Here is a 19,097-nt window from a genome sequence, read left to right as displayed (position 1 = left end):
ATGACACCAGGATATAATCAACAAAGCCCAGAATGTGGGAAATGCTGCAGAACAAATCAGCTAGTGTTTTCTAAAAATAAACAGTTTTTAAAATGGGGAGATTTACTGATTAAAAGAGGCTGCAGATACATAACGCACAAACCTTATTTTATTTTATTTTAATTTTTTTTAATGTTTATTTATTTTTGAGAGACAGATCATGAGCAGGGGAGGGACAGAAAGAGAGGGAGACACAGAATACAAATAGGCTCCAGGCTCTGAACTGTCAAGTCAACACAGAGCTAGATGCAGGGCTTGAACCCATGAACCATGAGATTATGACCTGAGCCGAAGTCAGATTCTTAACCGACTGAGCCACCCAGGCGTCCCCACAAACCTTGTTTTAGCTACCGACTTTGTGAAACAAATAAGAAAGTTGTACAAATATCAGGTGACATTAAGGAAGCCTGTTGATTTTGTTCCATGTGATAATGTTATTTTGATTTTTTTTTTTTAAAAAAGAGACTGTGTATGTTAGAAATGTATACTTGTGTATTAAGAAGTAAAACAAGGGCCACCTGAGTGGCTCAGTCAGTTAAGCGCCTGACTCCTGGTTCCAGCTCAGGTCATGATCTCATGGCTCTTAAGATCAAGCCCTGTGTTGGGGCTCTGCATGGACAGCACAGAGCCTGCTTGGGATTCTCTCTCTCTCTGCACCTCTCCTGGCTCACACTCTCTCTCTCTTTCTCAAAATAAACAAACTTAAAAAAAAAAATGAAATGAAATATGTCTACAATTAGCATTAAAATGCTATAGAGACTGGCACAAAAACAGACACTCAGATCAATGGAATAGAGAACCCAGAAATGGACCCACAAACGTAGGGCCAACTAATCTTTGACAAAGCAGGAAAGAATATCCAATGGAATAAAGACAGTCTCTTCAGCAAGCGGGGCTGGGAAAACTGGACAGCAGCACGCAGAAAAATGAACCTGGACCACTTTCTTACACCATACACAAAAATAAACTCAAAATGGATAAAAGACCTAAATGTAAGACAGGAAGCCATCAAAATCCTCGAGGAGAAAGCAGGCAAAAACCTCTTTGACCTTGCCCGCAGCAACTTCTTACTCAACACGTCCCCAGAGGCAAGGGAAACAAAAGCAAAAATGAACTATTGGGACCTACCTCATCAAAATAAAAAGCTTCTACAAAGTAAAGGCAACAATCAGCAAAACTAAAAGGGAACCAACAGAATGGGAGAAGATATTTGCAAATGACATATCAGATAAAGGGTTAGTATCCAAAATCTATAAAGAACTTCTCAAACTCAACACCCAAAAAACAAATAATCCAGTGAAAAAATGGGCAAAATACATGAACAGACACTTCTCCAAAGAAGACATCCAGATGGCCAACCGACACATGAAAAAATGCTCAACATCACTCATCATCAGGGAAATACAAATCAAAACCACAAGAGATACCACCTCACGCCTGTCAGAAAGGCTAACATTAACAACTCAGGCAACAACAGATGTTGGCGAGGATGCGGAGACAGAGGATCTCTTTTGCACTGCTGGTGGGAATGCAAGCTGGTGCGGCCATTCTGGAAAACGGTACTGAGGTTCCTCAAAAAATTAAAAATAGAACTACCCTACGACCCAGTAATTGCACTACTAGGTATTTATCTAAGGGATACAGGTTTGCTGTTTCGAAGGGGTACATGCACACTTATGTTCATAGCAGCACTATCAACAATAACCAAAGTATGGAAACAGCCCAAATGTCCATAGATGGATGATGACTGGATAAAGAAGATGTGGTATATATACATATATATACATATATATACACACACACACAACAGAGTATTACTCAGCAATCAAAAAGAATGAAATCTTGCCATTTGCAAGATGGATGGTATTATGCTAAGCGAAATTAGAGAAAGACAAGTATCATATGACACTCATATAAGGACTTTAAGACACAGAACAGATGAACAGAAAGGAAGGGAAACAAAAATAATATAAAAAACAGGGAGGGTGACAAAACGTAAAAGACTCTTAAATATGGAGAACAAATAGAGGGTTACTGGAGGGGTTGTAAGAGGGGGGATGGTCCAAATGGGTAAGGGGCATTAAGGCATCTACTCCTGAAATCACTGTTGCACTATATGCTAACTAACTTGAATGTAAATGAAAAAAAGAAAGAGACATAAAAATAAAATAAAATAAAATAAAATAAAATAAAATAAAATAAAATAAAATAAAATAAAATAAAAATAAAATGTTACAGGGAAAGACGTGAGAGGAACGAATAAAACAGGCAGAAAGTTGATTACTGTTTAAAGAAGATGAATGACAAATACAGGACCATTAGTCGAACTATTTGCTCAACATTTATATTTTAAAATGTCCATTATCAAAGGTTTTAAAAAAGTAGTGATCAACTAGAAACATCTTAAATACAGAGTTGTATTCCTCACACTAAACAAGAAGCTTTTTTCCTAATATAATTTATTATTTAACGACCCTGAAAATAACTCATTATTTTGGGGCCTGTGTTACTTTCTTCCAACAAATGACAACTAAACAAACAAAGTAAATCCTTCTTTGATGCTAGATGCAGCACTTTTTTTTCTTGTTCATAATTATTGAATGCTGCTTCATTTAAATTAATTTTAGATGGAGCGCCTGGGTGGCTCAGTCGATTGAGTATCTGACTTCGGCTCAGGTCATTATCTCACAGTTCTGCTCTCTCTGCTCTGCCCCTGCTTGTGCTGTCTCCTCTGTCTCTCAAAAATGAATGTTAAAAAACATTTTTTTTAAATTAATTTTTCGGGCACCTGGGAGGCACAATCAGTTAACCGTCCAACTCTTGATCTTAGCTCAGGTCATAATTTCACAGTTTGTGGGTTCAAGCCCTGAATCAGGCACAGGGCTTGCTTGGGATTCTGTCTCTCCTCTCTGCCCCTCCCCCACTTTGTGCGTGTGCATGTGTGTGCACACATGCTCTCTCTCTCTCAAAATACATTAATTTTAAAAAGATGTAAAAAAATTAATTTTCCATATACAAAAACACAGGAAAATATTTACTTCTCTTTTATGTTAAGACATCAATGGGAATGCAAGCTGGTGCAACCACTTTGGAAAACAGTATGGAGGTTCCTCAATTAAAAATAATTAAAATTATATTTTAAATTTAAAATACTATTAAATTAAAAATAGAACTACCCTACGACCCAGCAATTGCACTACTAGGTATTTATCCAAGGGATACAGGTGTGCTGTTTCAAAGGGACACATGTACCCCAATGTTTATAGCAGCACTATCAACAAGCAAAAGTATGGAAACAGCCCAAATGTCCATCAATGGATAAATGGATAAAGAAGATGTGGTGTATAAATATATATATACAATGAAGTATTACTCAGCAATCAAAAAGAATGAATTCTTGCCATTTGCAACTACGTGGATGGAACTGGAAGGTATTATGCTAAGTGAAATTAGTCATTCAGAGAAAGACAAAAATGATATGACTTCACTCATATGAGGACTTTAAGAGACAAAACAGATGAACATAAGGGAAGGGAAACAAAAATAATATAAAAACAGGGAGGGGGGTAAACACAAGAGACTCAAAACTGGAGAACAAACTGAGGGTTACTGGAGGGGGTGTGGGATGGGGGAATGGGCTAAATGGGTGAGGGGCATTAAGAAATCTACTCCTGAAATCACTGTTGCACTATATACTAACTAATTTGGATGTAAATTTAAAAAAATAAAAAGTAAAATTTTTAAAAATAATAAAATAAATAAAATTAAATTAAATAAATAAAAAAACATCAAACATGAAGAAAAACCGAAGGACAGTAAGTATGCATATTTTCTATAACTATCTTGAGAGAAATACTTCAACTGACATAAATTCTATGAACAATCCTATGACGATCATATTAAAAAGCAAGGAAGTTACTATGATATAACGGAATTCAAGATCAGAAAACATCATATTCAATTTCAGGGGAACAAAAAGGTTGAATGAAAAGAAAACTTGGAGCCAACGTTTACTTCTTTTTTTTTTTTTTTTAACATTTATTTATTTTTGAGACAGAGAGAGACAAAGCATGAACGGGGGAGGGTCAGAGAGAGGGAGACACAGAATGTGAAACAGGCTCCAGGCTCTGAGCTGTCAGCACAGAGCCCAACGCGGGGCTCGAACTCACAGACCGTGAGATCATGACCTGAGCTGAAGTCGGCCACTTAACCGACTGAGCCACCCAGGCGCCCCCGTTTACTTCTTAAATAATTCAAGTGTTACATAGAAAGGAAAGCAAGAACAAAGTAATGTTCACTCTCACTTCTAGGCAATGACTTCGAAGGTTTCCATGACATTATCCTTGGCTCCAGGTCCTTCCCCCTTTGCCTCTAGAAATTACCACCTAGTATATGCTAGTATTTCCTGTGCACTAACCCACTCAAACCCACTAAGAGTTAGATTTATCTCTTTTTATTTTATCCTTAAGGAAACAAAAACCAGGTTACTGTTAAAGACCAAGGTCAAATTCTGTGACGGTGGCTCCTACTCTGCAATCCCCCACCTAATCTATTTCAGAAGGTCTGGGATAGATAAGGACTACACATTTGTGTATTACACAGGAGCAGGGATGGAATTCCCCCAGGGGATTCTGAAGCATATTGCTAATTAAAAACAAATACACCATGATATGTTTTCTCCTGGGTACTCTGCTGTTATCTATCTGATTTCTACAAAATTAAGTTTGTGTCTCTGTATATGGGTATATTCATCAGCCTCAATCTCAATTTCTGCTGTTTGAAGAAAACAATGTTAAGAAAATGAAGATGAGTCATAGTCCAGGAGAAAATATTTGCAAAACACATATCTAAGGATTTGTATCCAAAATACATAAATAACTCAAAACACAATATGAGAAAACTTCTATCACCCAGCAATCCCACTCCTAATTATTTACCCAAAGGATATAAAGACACGTTTACACAAAAACCTAGACACGAGAAATTGAGACTACTTTCTTCTGTTAGAAAGAAAATGTTACTGAAGACATTGTTCATTACTCTGTCTCCTACTAAAGATTCACATCTGTAACTACTTTTAGAATCAGTGCTAGAAAATGCTGTTTCTTCACAGTACAGTAATATTTGCTCTATGTGATATGGGCCATATTTAACTAACTCTGATCAATCACAACATTAGAATTATCATATCTATATTTTCCTTTACCATGGTCCTTAATTCTTTTAATCTTCTTTTGTATATCTTTTTGTAAAACTACCCCAAATTCTTTGTGGAAACAGCTAAATCTGGACAAATACACATAAAGAAATTGTAACCAACATAATAAGCTTTCTCCTTCTATTAATCCTTCTTGGAAATGAAGGGGTTTTTTTCCCTTTTTTTTTTTTTGTTTAAAGTTTTTATTTAGTTAAGTAATCTCTATTTCCCACGTGAGGCTCAAATTCACAACCCTGAGATCAAGAGTAGCATGCTCTTCCAACTGAGCCAGCCAGGTACCCCTTTTATTTTCCTTTTGTATATGCTATTTTAAAATTTTGGAAATAGTAAATTATTACAAGTAGTGCAGCTGACCTTTGAACAACATAGGTTTGAACTGCACAGATCCACTTATCCACTTTTATCAATAAATATGGTACAATACTGTGGATGTATTTTCTCTACCATAGGATTTTGTTTTCTTTTTCTTTAAGTAGGTTCCATGCCCAGCATGGAGCCCAAGCCCAGCATGGAATCCAACACAGAGCTTGAACCCACAACCCTGAGATCAAGACCTGAGTTGAGATCAAGAATTGAACATTTAACCAACTGAGCCACCCAGGCACCCCTCTCTACCTTATGATATTTTTAAAAACATTTTCTTTTCTTGGAGCGCCTGGGTGGCTCAGTCGGTTGAGCATCCGACTTCGGCTCAGGTCATCATCTCACAGTTCGTGGGTTCCAACCCCACGTCGGGCTCTGTGCTGACAGCTCAGAGCCTGGAGCCTGTTTCAGATTCTGTGTCTCCCTCTCTCTCTGCCCCTCCCCTGTTCACGCTCTGTCTCTGTCTCAAGAATAAGTAAACATTAAAAAAAAATTTTTTTTCTTTTCTCCAGCTTACTTTATTGTTAAGTGTATAGTAGATAATACATATAACATAAAAAATATGTTAATCAACTGTTTATGTTATCAATAAAGCTTCCAGTTAAAATTGGGTATTAAGTTAATTAAGTTCTGGGGGAGTCAAAAGTTATAGGCAGAGGTGCTTGACTGGTTCAGTCAGCAAAGCACATGATTCTTGATCTTGGGGCTGGGAGTTTGAGCCCCATTTTGGGTAAAGATATTATTTAATACTAGATAAAATTTAAAAAATTTTTTTAATGTTTACTTATTTTTGAGAGAGACCGGAGTGTGAGCAGGGGAGGGGCAGAGAGCGAGGGAGACACAGAATCCGAAGCAGGCTCCAGGCTCTGGGCTGTCAGCATAGAGCACGACGCAGGGCTCAAACTCACAAACCACGAGATCATGACCTGAGCCTAAATCGGAAGCTTAACCGACTGAATCACCCAGGCGTCTCTAAAATTTTTAAAAAGTTATAGGCAGATATGACCAGGGGGTTGGGGGACAGTGCCCTTAACCCCCATGTTGTTCAAGGACCAACCATACACACATATGGTAACGCTGAGCTTATAAATTAGAGTAAGAGACTAACAACAATAAAACGATTATAGCACTATACTGCAATAAAAGTTAATGTGGTCTCTCAAAATATCTCACAGTACTGTATTCACCCTTCTTGTGTTGACATGAGATGATAAAATGCCTATGTGATGAGATGAAAGGTGAATCTAGGCACTGTAACTTAGCGTTATACCACTGACCTTCCAACAATGCAACAGGAGGATCATCTACTTCCGGAAGGACCGTGGTTGACTGTGGGTAACTGAAACCACAGGAAAAAAACCACAGATTTTTTTTTTGGGGGGGGGGGGGGCAGGGGGAAGATGGAGAAAATACTGTATTGGTTTATAATTCCCTCCTACTATACTCAACTTTTGATAGTCTTTAAAAGTCATAACCTGAGGGGCACCTGGCTGGCTGATTCAGTAGAGTATGTAACTCTTAAACTCAGGGTTATAAATCTGAGCCCCATGCTGGGTGTAGAGATTGCTTAAAAAAAAGTCTTTAAAAGTCACAACCTGATCTCAGCTGTGCTGGGTGGAATTAAGCGAAGATTCTATCTCTACATCAGGCTTATAGGGCCAAGCAGGACCCCTACCAAGACTAGCATGACAGTAGCAGAGAAAATCAGAAAAAAAACTTTCCCGTGAAGGAAAAGTACATTTCTAGGAGAGAGAGTCAGAGCTGTGAGGCAACCTGCCTCTCGCCACAGGAAGAGAATGTGAACAGTACCTACCTTGGGGAATTGAAATATTATTAAGGGAACCAAATTGTTACCATATAGATGAAGAGATTTTCATTTCTGAAGATAAATCAGTCTCCATTGAATAAAATGAATGGGGGAAAGGAACACTAGAAAAGGGAGGGAAAAGAAGAGTGTTTAAAGGCAAGGAAAGCAAGAAGACAAAGCAAGCAAAATGAGTACCATAACCAGGCTGCTGGCAATAGAAATAAAGTTTTACAAATCATGTGTGAAGTTACCTCAATAAGACTCACCAGTTAAAATTGGATTGATAAGGTAAAGAGGAAAAAAAATGACTGAGCAGTTTCTAACCAGGGTGACTAGAAGAGGGTTAACTAAGAGAATACAGAAAGAACAACAGGTAGGGAAGGAATGGGGCACTATTTGTGAGAGCAAGTGCTTACAAGGGGAATAAAGAGTCCATTGTAGGCACACTAAATTAGCAGTATTTGTTAGCACAAGTCAAAGCATACATCTGAAAACACAGATTTTGAGTTTTAGACACACACATGCAAAAGAAGCAAAGAAGTACAAGGGAAAATCACATATGTATTTAATGGGTAGTGGTTAAAACTACTGTAGGTGATTACCCAAGAAAAACAGAGACCAAGGAAACATTTATTGGGCATGCAGAAAGAGTCAAAGATGACTGAAAAGAAACAATTCAAGAAAACAACCATGAGAATGCCACCTTATAAGTAAGGGAAAAGTTTCAAGGAGGAAATGGACAACAGAGTAAGATGTGTAAGAGATCAAGTAAGAAAAGCTCTGAAAAGCATCCATTAGACGTGGTAATTCTTAGGTTATTTCAGTGATCTTAAAGAGAATTTCAGTGGAGAAACAGATGGAAAAGCCAGATGTGGGTTGAGGAGTAAATGTGAAAAACACAAGCAACAGAGTCTCAAAAAGACTCTAACTTCAAAAAGCTTATCTCAGTTCAGACTATAGTCTGAAATTACCATTTCCTACTGAAAAGGTACCAGGGCTTCCTGGGAGTTAATTCCAAATATGAGATAGTAACGTATAGCATGAGCCTAGGTAGATCTTTTTGGCCAAAAAGGGAAGAAACTTTCAAGAACTACTGATGTTAAGTTATAAGGATAAAGATAAGGGGCACCTGGGTGGCTCAGTAGGTTAAGCGTCGGCCCTTCAGCTCAGATCATGATTCTCACAGTCCATGAGTTCAAGCCCCACGTTGGGCTCCACGCTGTCACTGTGGAGCCTGCTTGGGTTTCTCTGTCTCCCTCTCTCTCTGCCCCTGCCCACTCACACTCTCTCTCTCAAAATAAATACATTAAAAAAAAAAAAAAAGACACATGTCTAAGTATTTTATTTTTATTCTTTTCAATGCTAATATAAGTGAAATAATATCCTTGATTTCCTTTCAGGATTATTCACTGACAGTGTGAAGAAACACAACTGATTTTTGGGTGATTTTTTTATTCTGAACTCTGCTGAACTTGTTATTACCTCTCACAGGGTTTGGGATTTTTTTGGTGGATTTGTAAGGGTTTCCTATATGAACAATTGTATCATCTGTAAATAAGAGATAGTTTTACCTTTCTTTCCAATTTGGACGCCTTTTCTTTCTTGTCTGACTGCTCTGGCTAGAACTTCAAATACACTGATTAGAAGTACCAAAGAGGGCATCCTTATCTTATTCCTGATCTTAGGAGAAAGCCTTACAGTCTTTCACCATCAAATATGATGTTAGCTATGGTTTTTCATATATAGCTTTTATTATATTGAGGAAGTTCCCTTCTATTCCTAATTTATTAAGTGCTTTTATAATGAAAGTATGATGGAATTTTTCAAATTTTTTTTCTCCACCAACTGAGATGATATGTAAGTTTTTTCTTTCATTCTATTAATATGGTGTATTACACTGAGACTTAGAAAAAAGTTTAACCAAGGAAGTACAAGACTTGTACACTGAGGAGACTTGCACAAAACACTGTTGAAAGAAATTTTAAAGGATGGGGGCACCTGGTTGGCTCAGTCAATAGAACATACAACTCTTGATCTTGGAGCTGTTGAGTTAGAGCCCCACATTGGGGATAGAGTTTACTTAATAAAAAAAAGTTTTTAAAGGACAAAAATAAAAGGAAAAACATTGCATTCACTGATTGGGAGACTTAATAGTAGGATGACAATACTACCCTAGAGATTTACAAATTCAATTCAATCCCTACCCAAATCCCAGTGGCATTTTTTGTAGAAATGGTAAAAAATTCGGAGCACCTGGGTGGCTCAATCAGTTAAGCATCCGACTTCAGCTCAGGTCATGATCTCACAGTCTGTGAGTTCAAGCCCCGCGTTGGGCTCTGTGCTGACAGTCAGAGCCTGGAGTCTGCTTTGGATTCTGAGTCTGTCTGTCTCTCTCTCTCTCTCTCTCTCTCTCTCTCTCTCTCTCTCTCTCTTCTCTCCCCCCTCCCCCACTCACACTTGGTCTCTCTCTCAAAAATAAATAAACATTTAAAAAAATTTAAGAAAGAGGGGTGCCTGGGTGGCTCAGTCAGATGAGCATCCAACTTCGGCTCAGGTCACAATCTCATAGTTGGCAGGTTCGAGCACCATGTCGGGTTCTGTGTTGACAGCTCAGAGCCTGGAGCCTGCTTTGGATTCTGTGTCTCCCTCTCTCTCTGCCCCTCCCATGCTTGTACTCTGTTTCTCTCTCTCAAAAATAAACATTAAAAAAAAAATTAAGAAATAGGAAAAGACTCCTAAATTTCATATGGAATTTTAAGGGATGCCAAATAGCCAAAAACAATCTTTTGTTTGTTTGTTTGTTTGTTTGTTTACCTGGGCAGGAGGGGGAGGGTGTGAAGCAGAGAGAGAGGGAGAGAATCCCAAGCAGACTCCAAGCTGTCAGCACAGAACCCAACATGGGGCCTGAACTCATAAACCGCAAGATCATTATCTGAGCCAAAATCAAGAATTGGACACTTAACCAACTGAGCCACACAGGTGCCCCAAAACAATCTTGAAAAGTAAAAACAGGGGTGCCTGGGTGGCTCAGTCAGTTGAGCAGCCGACTTCGGCTCAGGTCATGATCTCGCAGTCCGTGAGTTTGAGCCCCGCGTCGGGCTCTGTGCTGACAGCTCAGAGTCTGAAGCCTGTTTCACATTCTGTGTCTCCCTCTCTCTGACCCTCCCCTGTTCATGCTCTGTCTCTCCCTGTCTCAAAAATAAATAAAAAACGTTAAAAAAAAAAAAAAGTAAAGTAAAAACAAAGTTAGAGGACTCACACTTTCCAACTTCAAACTTCTACAAAGCTACAGTAATCAAATTGTAGTACCATCACAAGGCGATACATAGACCAATGGAACAAAATTGAGAATCCAGAAATAAGCCCTTACATATATGTTTATATACTGAGTAGGTGTGTCCCCAAAATATATATTTTGAAGACTGAAACACCAATGTTATGATATTTAAAGATGGGACCCTGGGTAGGTAACTAGGATTAGAGGAGGTCATGAGGGTAGGGCTCTCATGATGAGATTAGTGCCCTTCTAAAAAGAGACCAGGGAGCTTGCTCACTCTGTCTCAGAACACACAAAGAGATCATGGGGACACAAAGCAAAGACGGCAGCTGCCAACAAGCCAAGTGAAGAGGCCTCAGAATGAAATCTACCTTGCCAGCTCTTTGATCTTAGACTTCCCAGCCTCCAGAACTGTGAGAAATAAATTTCTGTGGTGTAAATCATCCAAACTATGGTATTTTGTTACAGCAGCCCAAACTGATTAATACAAAGGCCAAATGATTTTGGACAAGGGTGCCAAGATCATTCAATGGGAAAAGAACAGACTTCAAATATGGTGCTGGAAAAACTAGATATCCACATGCAAAAGAACAAAATTGTACACATACCTTATGCCACAAACAAAAACTAACTTAAAATTAATTAAAGACCGAATTTAAAGAGGTAAACTAGGAGTGCCTGGGTGGCTTAGTCGACTAAGCATCCGACTCTTGATTTTGGCTCAGGTCCTATCCTTGCTGTTATGAGATAGAGGCCCTCTATCAGTCTCTGTGTGGAGCAAGGAGCCTGCTTGGATTCTCTCTCTCCCTCTCTCCCTCCCTCCCTCTCTCTCTCTCTCTCTCTCTCTCAAAAATAAATAAACGTTAAAAAAACAACGGACTTTATTTAAAAAAAAGATAAACTACAAAACTCTTAGAAGAAAACATATGGGAAAAACTATATGATCTTAGATTTGGCAATGATTTCTTAAATATGACAACAAAAGCACAAGCTACAAAAGGAAAACATAAATTAGACCTCATCAAAACTGACAACTTTTGTGGATCAAGGGACACTATCAAGAATGAGAAGAAAACCCCCAGAATGAGAGAATATATTTCCAAATCACGTATCTGATCAGTTTAACATCCAGTATGTAGAACTCCTACAACTCAACAACAAAAAAACAAACTACCCAATTAAAAATGGGCTAAGGATTTAAACACACATTTCTCCAAGGAAGATCGACAAATGGCCAAAAAACGCAAGAACAGATACTCAACGTCATTAGTCATTAAAAAAAATATCAATCAAGGGGCACCTGGGTTGCTCAGTCAGTTAAGCATCTGACTCTTGATTTCAGCTCGGGAGAGATGGAGCCCCAAGTCATGTCAGGCTCTGTACTGGGCATCAAGCCTGCTTAAGATTCTCTCTCTCCCTCTTCCTCTACCCCTGCCCCGCTCTCACGCGCGCTCTCGCCCTCTCAAAAGAATTCAAGGGGCGCCTGGGTGGCTCAGTCGATTAAGTGTCCGACTTCGGCTCAGGTCATGATCTCATGGTTCATGGGTTCGAGCCCCACGTTGGGCTCTGTGCAGACAGCTCAGAGCCTGCAGCCTGCTTCAGATTCTGTGTCTCCCTCTCTCTGCCCCTTCCCCAGCTCACACTCTGTCTGTCTCTCTCTCTCTCAAAAACAAATAAACATTAAAAATTAATTTATAAAAAAAAGAATTCAAATCCAAACCACAAGATACTGCTTCACATCCACTAGGACAGCTTTATCAAAAAAAAAAAAAAAAGAAGAAGAAGAAGAAGAAGAAAAAGGAGGAGGAGGAAAACAGAACAAATGTTGGAGAGGATAGGAGAAATCAGAAGAAGAAGAAGAAGAAGAAGAAAAAAGAGGAGGAGGAGAACAGAACAAATGTTGGAGAGGACAGGAGAAATCAGAATCCTCTTGCATTGCTAGTGCACCTCTGTGGAAAAGTTTGGTGATTCCTCAAAAAAGATAAAACATAAAATTTCTATTTGTCCCAACAAATCCATTTCTAGGCATATACCCAAAAGAAGTGAAAACACAGACTCAAACAGATATTGTACAGCACTATTTATAACAGCATTTTTCACAACAGCCAAAAGACAAAAATTTGTGTCCATCAACAGATGAATGGACAAATGTGTTATATACATACAAATAAGATTATTATTCAGCCATAAAATAGAATGAAGCTCTGATATATTATGCTGAATGAAATAAGCCAGACATCAAAGGTCAAATACTGTATGATTCCACTTACATGAAATATTCAGGATAGGCAAATTCATTGAGACATAAAGTAAATTAAAGCATAACAAAGACTGGAAGGAACTGCAATGGGGAGTTATTCCTTAATGTGTACAGTCTTCTGTCTGGCATGAAAAAGACAATGGTAATAGTTGCACAACACTATTAAAATGTACTTAATGCCATTCAAATATACACTTCTAATAAAAATTTAAGGTAACTTTTAATATAATAATTTTTTTAAAAGCATTGAGATGCAAACCTTAAAGACCTTGCTGCAGGCTGAACTGTGGCCCCCAAAGATATGTCCTCCCAGATATTCAGAATGTGAGCTTTCTGGAATAACCTTTGCAGATGTAATTAGTATAAGGATCTTGAAATGAAATGACCCTGAATTAGGATGGGCCGTAAATCCAATGAAGACTGCCCTTAAAAGAGACAGAAACACAGAAAGAAGGCCATGTGAAGGCAGAGGTAAAGAGAGGAGTTAATGCTGCCACAAATTAAGGAATACCTAAGGCCACCAGAAGCAAGAAGAGACAAAGAGAAGGTTCTTCTCTAGAGCCTTCAGAGAGAGGATGGCCCTGCTGACCCCTTGATTTTGGACTTCTAGCCTCCAGAACTATACGAGAATAAATTTGTTGTTTTAAGCCACCAAGTTTGTGGTGATTTCTTATGGCAAACCTAGGAAACTTATATATATTTTAGTATAGCGAAGTGGTATGTTGCTGTAATAAATATCTAAATACGTGCAAACAGTTTTGGAATTGAATAACGGACAGATGCTGGATGAATTTTAAGAAGCATGATAGAAAAAAAAATCTAGATTACCTTCAAGAGATGGTTGGTACAAACATGGATACAAAAGGCAGTTCTATCAAAACCACAATGAGACACCACCTCATACCTTTCAGAATGGCTAACATTAACAACTCAGGCAACAACAGGTGCTGGCGAGGATGCAGACAAAGACTATCTCTTTTGCACTGCTGGTGGGAATGCAATTGGTGCAGTCACTCTAGAAAACAGTATGGAGGTTCCTCAAAAAATTAAAATAGAACTACTCTACGACCCAGCAATTGCACCACCAGGTGTATTCAAGGGATACAGGTGTGCTGTTTCAAAGGGGCACATGCACTCCAATGTTTATAGGAGCACTATCGACAACAGCCAAAGTATGAAAAGAGCCCAAATGTCCATCAACTGATGAATGGATAAAGAAGATGTGGAGAACATATATACACACAATGGAGTATTACTCAGCAATCAAAAAGAATGAAATCTTGCCATTTGCAACTACGTGGATGGAACTGTAGGGTATTATGGTAAGAGAAATTAGAGAAAGACAAATACCATATGACTTCACTCATATGAGTAATTTAAGAGACAAACAGATGAACATAAGGGAAGGGAAGCAAAATAATATAAAAACACAGAGGGGGACAAAACATAAAAGACTCTTAAATACAGAGGACAGAGGGTTGCTGGAGTGGTTGTGGGAGGGGTGATGGTCTAAATGAGTAAGGGGCAAAAAGGCACCTACTCCTGAAATCATTGTTGCACCATATGGTAACTAACTTGGATGTAAATTAAACAATAAATTATAAAAAATAAAAATAAAAAAATAAAATAAAGGCAGTTCTGGTGAAGGTTCAGAAGAAAGTGAGGAACAGAGAAGAAAAAGCTTATAACATCTTAAGAATAGGTATACCATAAACAAAATGTTGGGGAAAATATGAATGTTAAAGGTGCTTCTGGTGAGATCTCAAAAGGAAATGAAGAATATGTTATTGGGAACTAGAAAGTGATCTTTGTTATAAAATAGGAGAAAACTTGACTGAATTGTGTTCTACTATTGGATAGAAGGCACAACTTGGAAGTGATGAACTTATTTATTTACTAAGGAGATTTCTAAGCAAAGCACTGAAAGCGCAACCTGGTTTCTTCTTGTTGCTAAGAGTAAAAAATGAGGGAAAAGAGATAAACTGAGGAAATATTAAGCAAAAAGGAAGTAACTCTTGATGGTCTGGGAGATTCTCAGCCCATCCAGATGGCAGAGGATGCTAAAATTAGGGAATTCACTATTATAAAAATGTGCTCTCTAAAGAAAGGGCCAAGGGTATGGCTGGACAACTACTAGCTGAAGATATCAGATATATGACACATGGGTCCAATCTATCACCTCAATTTAAGTCAGGAATACAAATGGGGTTATCAATGATTTATGAAGAACCTTCTTGTCTAATTGTGTGGATCCCCTTTACACACAGAGAAGACTCACAAGGCTTGTGAACATATTATACCAACAAAAACACTGCCAGCCTATACTTCAAAGAACAGAAACTAGACAAAAATTTTAAAAAGCTGTCTGACTTCTGGAATTCTATGGTCAAGAAAAAGCTAGTAAAGCCACTCATGTGTGAACTTGTGCTACCCTTCAAGAAAAAGAAAGGTACACAGAAGTGGAAACCAGAGAAGTAGGCTCAAAGCAAGAGTCTACAGTGTCTCCATAAACCCAGAGGGCAGGGGATCAAGCCACAGAGAATTATTCTCAGGCCGTGAAATCTAATAAAACTGGTCCTGCTGGGTTTTGAACTTGACTGGGGCAAGTGATCCCTTTATTCCTTCCATTTCCTTCCTTTTGGAATGGGAATATCTACCCTATGTCTGTCTCACAATTGTATGTTAGAAGCAAAACATTTGTTTTCTGGTTTCGCAGGGCCACAGATAAAGAGGAATTTTACCCCAGATGGAATCACACTCATACCTCATGCAGATGATTTAGATGCTGAGATTTGGTTAGTCTGAGCTAAGGATATTTAGAAGAGATTTATTAAGTCTTAAGAATTCATGTTGTATGGGGCACCTGGGTGGCTCCGTCGGTTGAGCGTCCGACTTCAGCTCAGGTCACGATCTCACGGTCCGTGAGTTCGAGCCCCACGTCGGGCTCTGGGCTGACGGCTCGGAGCCCGGAGCCGGCTTCCGTTTCTGTGTCTCCCTCTCTCTCTCTGCCCCTCCCCCGTTCATGCTCTGTCTCTCTCTGTCTCAAAAATAAATAAACGTTAAAAAAAATTATTTTAAAGAATTCATGTTGCAATGGGTTGAAACTTTGGGGAATGTTGAGATAGGGATGAATGTATTTTGCATATTGGATGGTTAAGTTGCATATGGGATGGTCTTAAAGGACAAGGGGGGGGGACTGTAGTGACTTGAATTGTGACCCCTAAAATATATGTGCACCCAGAACCTCAGATAGTGAGCAGAACAGGTTCTTGCATATGTAATTAAGGTAAAGATCTTGAAATGAGATCATCCTGGGTTAGGATGGACCCTAAATCCAATAAAGAGTATCCTTAGAAAAGACAGAACACACAAAGAGAATGACAGGTGAAGAGGGAGGTGGACTGGAGTTATACTGCCACAAATCAAGGAACACAAATCAATCCACCAGAAGCTTCCAGAATTCTTCCAAAAGCTGGAAGTGAGAAAGGATTCTTCCCTAGAGTCTTCAAAGAGAACATGGCCTTGCTGACACTCTGACTTCAGACATCTAGCCTCCAGAACTGAGAGAGAATAAAATTCCTGCCATTTTAAGCCACCAAGTTGGTAATAATTTGTTACGGCAGCCTTAGGATACTATTACAAATAGCCATTAATAAAATATATACCAAATTTAAACATCAAAAAGAATACTGACCACAGTAAATTTAAATATATCAAATATATTAAAAATCCATGTGTTCATAATGATATCACCTCCCAAGTCTCACCTTTAGGATTTGTAGGGACATCAATTCATTCTTCTGAAAGTTGGCAAATAAAGGGGAAAAAAAATAAGCATTTACTCTGTGCTTTTCCTGTATAAATATTATGAGGTAACCAAATAATGGTTATTTGGTGAATAATAATCAAATTGTTGGTTGAAGGAATCCAACCAATGAAGGAATTCTTTATGGAAAAATTCCAGTGAATAAATACAGAAGAAATGATTTAAAAAAAAAAAAATCATTCCTCAAAGGAAATTATGGATCTAGACAACAATTATCTATGGCTGATAAATTCATTAGGTGAAAGGTTAAGAAGTTGTAATGTTTGGACTCCACTGACAGAAAGAATGTAAACGGATCAATATTAGTATCACGAAAGTGTGACAACCATTTAGATGCCTCCTAGAATGATGTAACCATCTAACAGGGTGATTATATATCCTAATTTGTCCAGGATACTCCCTGTTTATGGCTATTGTCCCACTATAATTATAAAACAGCACACCCTTTATTTCTAAAACTTATTGGAAATAAATTATATAATTACTCTATGAATTTTTCTTTCCAAAAAAACTGAATCTAAATCTAATAAAGCTCTACCAATTCAAGTTCTCAATTCTGGCTACAGACTGAATCACTTGGGAAAATTTTTAAAAATACTCATGCCTAGAATCCACCCATGAATTCTGATTTAAGTCATCTGAGATGTAACCTGAGAATCAGGATATTTAAAAGCTCTCCAGGTAATTCTCAAGTTTCAGCCAAAGTTGAGAACTACTGCTCCATATGTAACTACTAATTTGTGGGAAATATGAAGGGTAATTGAACATGTTAAGACACCACAAGAATTCAAGCAGCCAAATCCAGAATGTGGGAAATTCTCCTGAACAAATGACCTAGTTTTTACAACAAAGAAATAGCATGGGGAAAAGTTCAGGGTGTATACAGTAGGGAGGAAGATGGTTGAAGTTAAGAGAAATTTAAGAGGCAGATAAACCAAATCAAATGGTAAATCTTATATGGATAGTGATTTAAAAACAAACCAACTATAAGAAAACATTTAGAGAATCAAAGAAATCTGAACAGACTGGATTAAGGAACTCTTAACTTTACTAGGTATGGTAGTATTGGAGTTGTTTCATTTTTTTTTAATTCTTACTTATTAAATATACATACATAAGTATGTATAGATTAAATGATGTGATTCTCGAGATTTCTTTAAAAATATTTCAACTAGGGCACCTGGGTGGCTCAGTCAGTTAAGCATCTGACTCTTGATTTCATCTCAGGTCATGATCTCACAGTTCATGGGTTTAAGCCCAACACAGGACTCTGCACTGACAGTGTAGAGCCTGCTTGGGATTCTCTCTCTCCCCTCTCTCTCTGCCCCTACCCTGCTCTCTCTCAAAATGAATAAACTTGAAAAATTAAAATATTAAAAATAAATAATTTTTAAAAATTTAATAAAAATTAAATAAAATTATCTCAATAAAAAAAACAGGCAGGGGCACATGGGTGGCTCAGTCAGTTTAGCAACCAACTTCAGCTCAGGTCATGATCTCACGGTTCATGAGACCCTCTGTCCCCCTCTCTCTGCTCTTCCCCCATTTATGCTTTCTCTCTCTCAAAAATACACATTAAAGGGGCGCCTGGGTGGCTTGGTCGGTTAAGCATCCGACTTCGGCTCAGGTCATGATCTCACAGTCCGTGAGTTCAAGCCCCGCATCGGGCTCTGTGCTGACAGCTCAGAGCCTGGAGCCTGTTTCAGATTCTGTGTCTCCCTCTCTCTCTGCCCCTCCCCTTTACATGCTCTGTCTCTCTCTGTCTCAAAAATAAAAACGTTAAAAAAAAAATTTTTTTTAAAAATACACATTGAAAAAAAAGTTGGATGACACAGGAATAGCAAAATGTTGATAACTGTTCAGTTGTCAAAGCTGAGTAATAGGAATATGGGGTTTCACTGTACCAATCTATATTTTATATTCTATATTAATATCAAATTATGAAACAGAATAAAAGGGTTTTGTTTTTTGTTTGGTTTTTTGTTTTGTTTTTTTTTTGCCTGTAAATGTGCAGTATGCATGTGACAGCATATATATATGTGTGTATATACACGTATATGTGTGTATGTATATATGTGTATATACGTATATGTGTGTGTATATATATGTAACTTAAAACATCTTAAACCAACACGTTGGGAGATGTAAAGAAAGATAAACATATACGATCCTTGGCCTCCAAGAGTATTGGGTAGTCCACGTTCGATAGAAAAGGGTTGCTCAGGTACTATCTTTGGTCAAGGAAGATAGATAACTTAAGCTTCCAGGAGGCCAGAAAAATAATAAGAATGAAATTAAAATACCACT

At 38.1% G+C, this 19,097-nt stretch overlaps 1 protein-coding gene across 10 annotated transcripts in view; it reads right to left on the bottom strand.

Annotated features, from left to right (window-relative positions):
• ZMYM4 (zinc finger MYM-type containing 4) overlaps nucleotides 1-19,097 on the bottom strand; it is a 143,405-nt gene that overhangs the window by 117,579 nt on the left and 6,729 nt on the right. The window lies entirely within an intron of this gene.

This window comes from Acinonyx jubatus, chromosome C1 (genome assembly GCF_027475565.1).
Source record: "Acinonyx jubatus isolate Ajub_Pintada_27869175 chromosome C1, VMU_Ajub_asm_v1.0, whole genome shotgun sequence".
In the NCBI taxonomy this organism is placed as follows: Eukaryota; Metazoa; Chordata; class Mammalia; order Carnivora; family Felidae; genus Acinonyx; species Acinonyx jubatus.
Note: the sequence above shows the minus strand (reverse complement) of the source record. Positions and strands in the feature narration are given on the sequence as shown.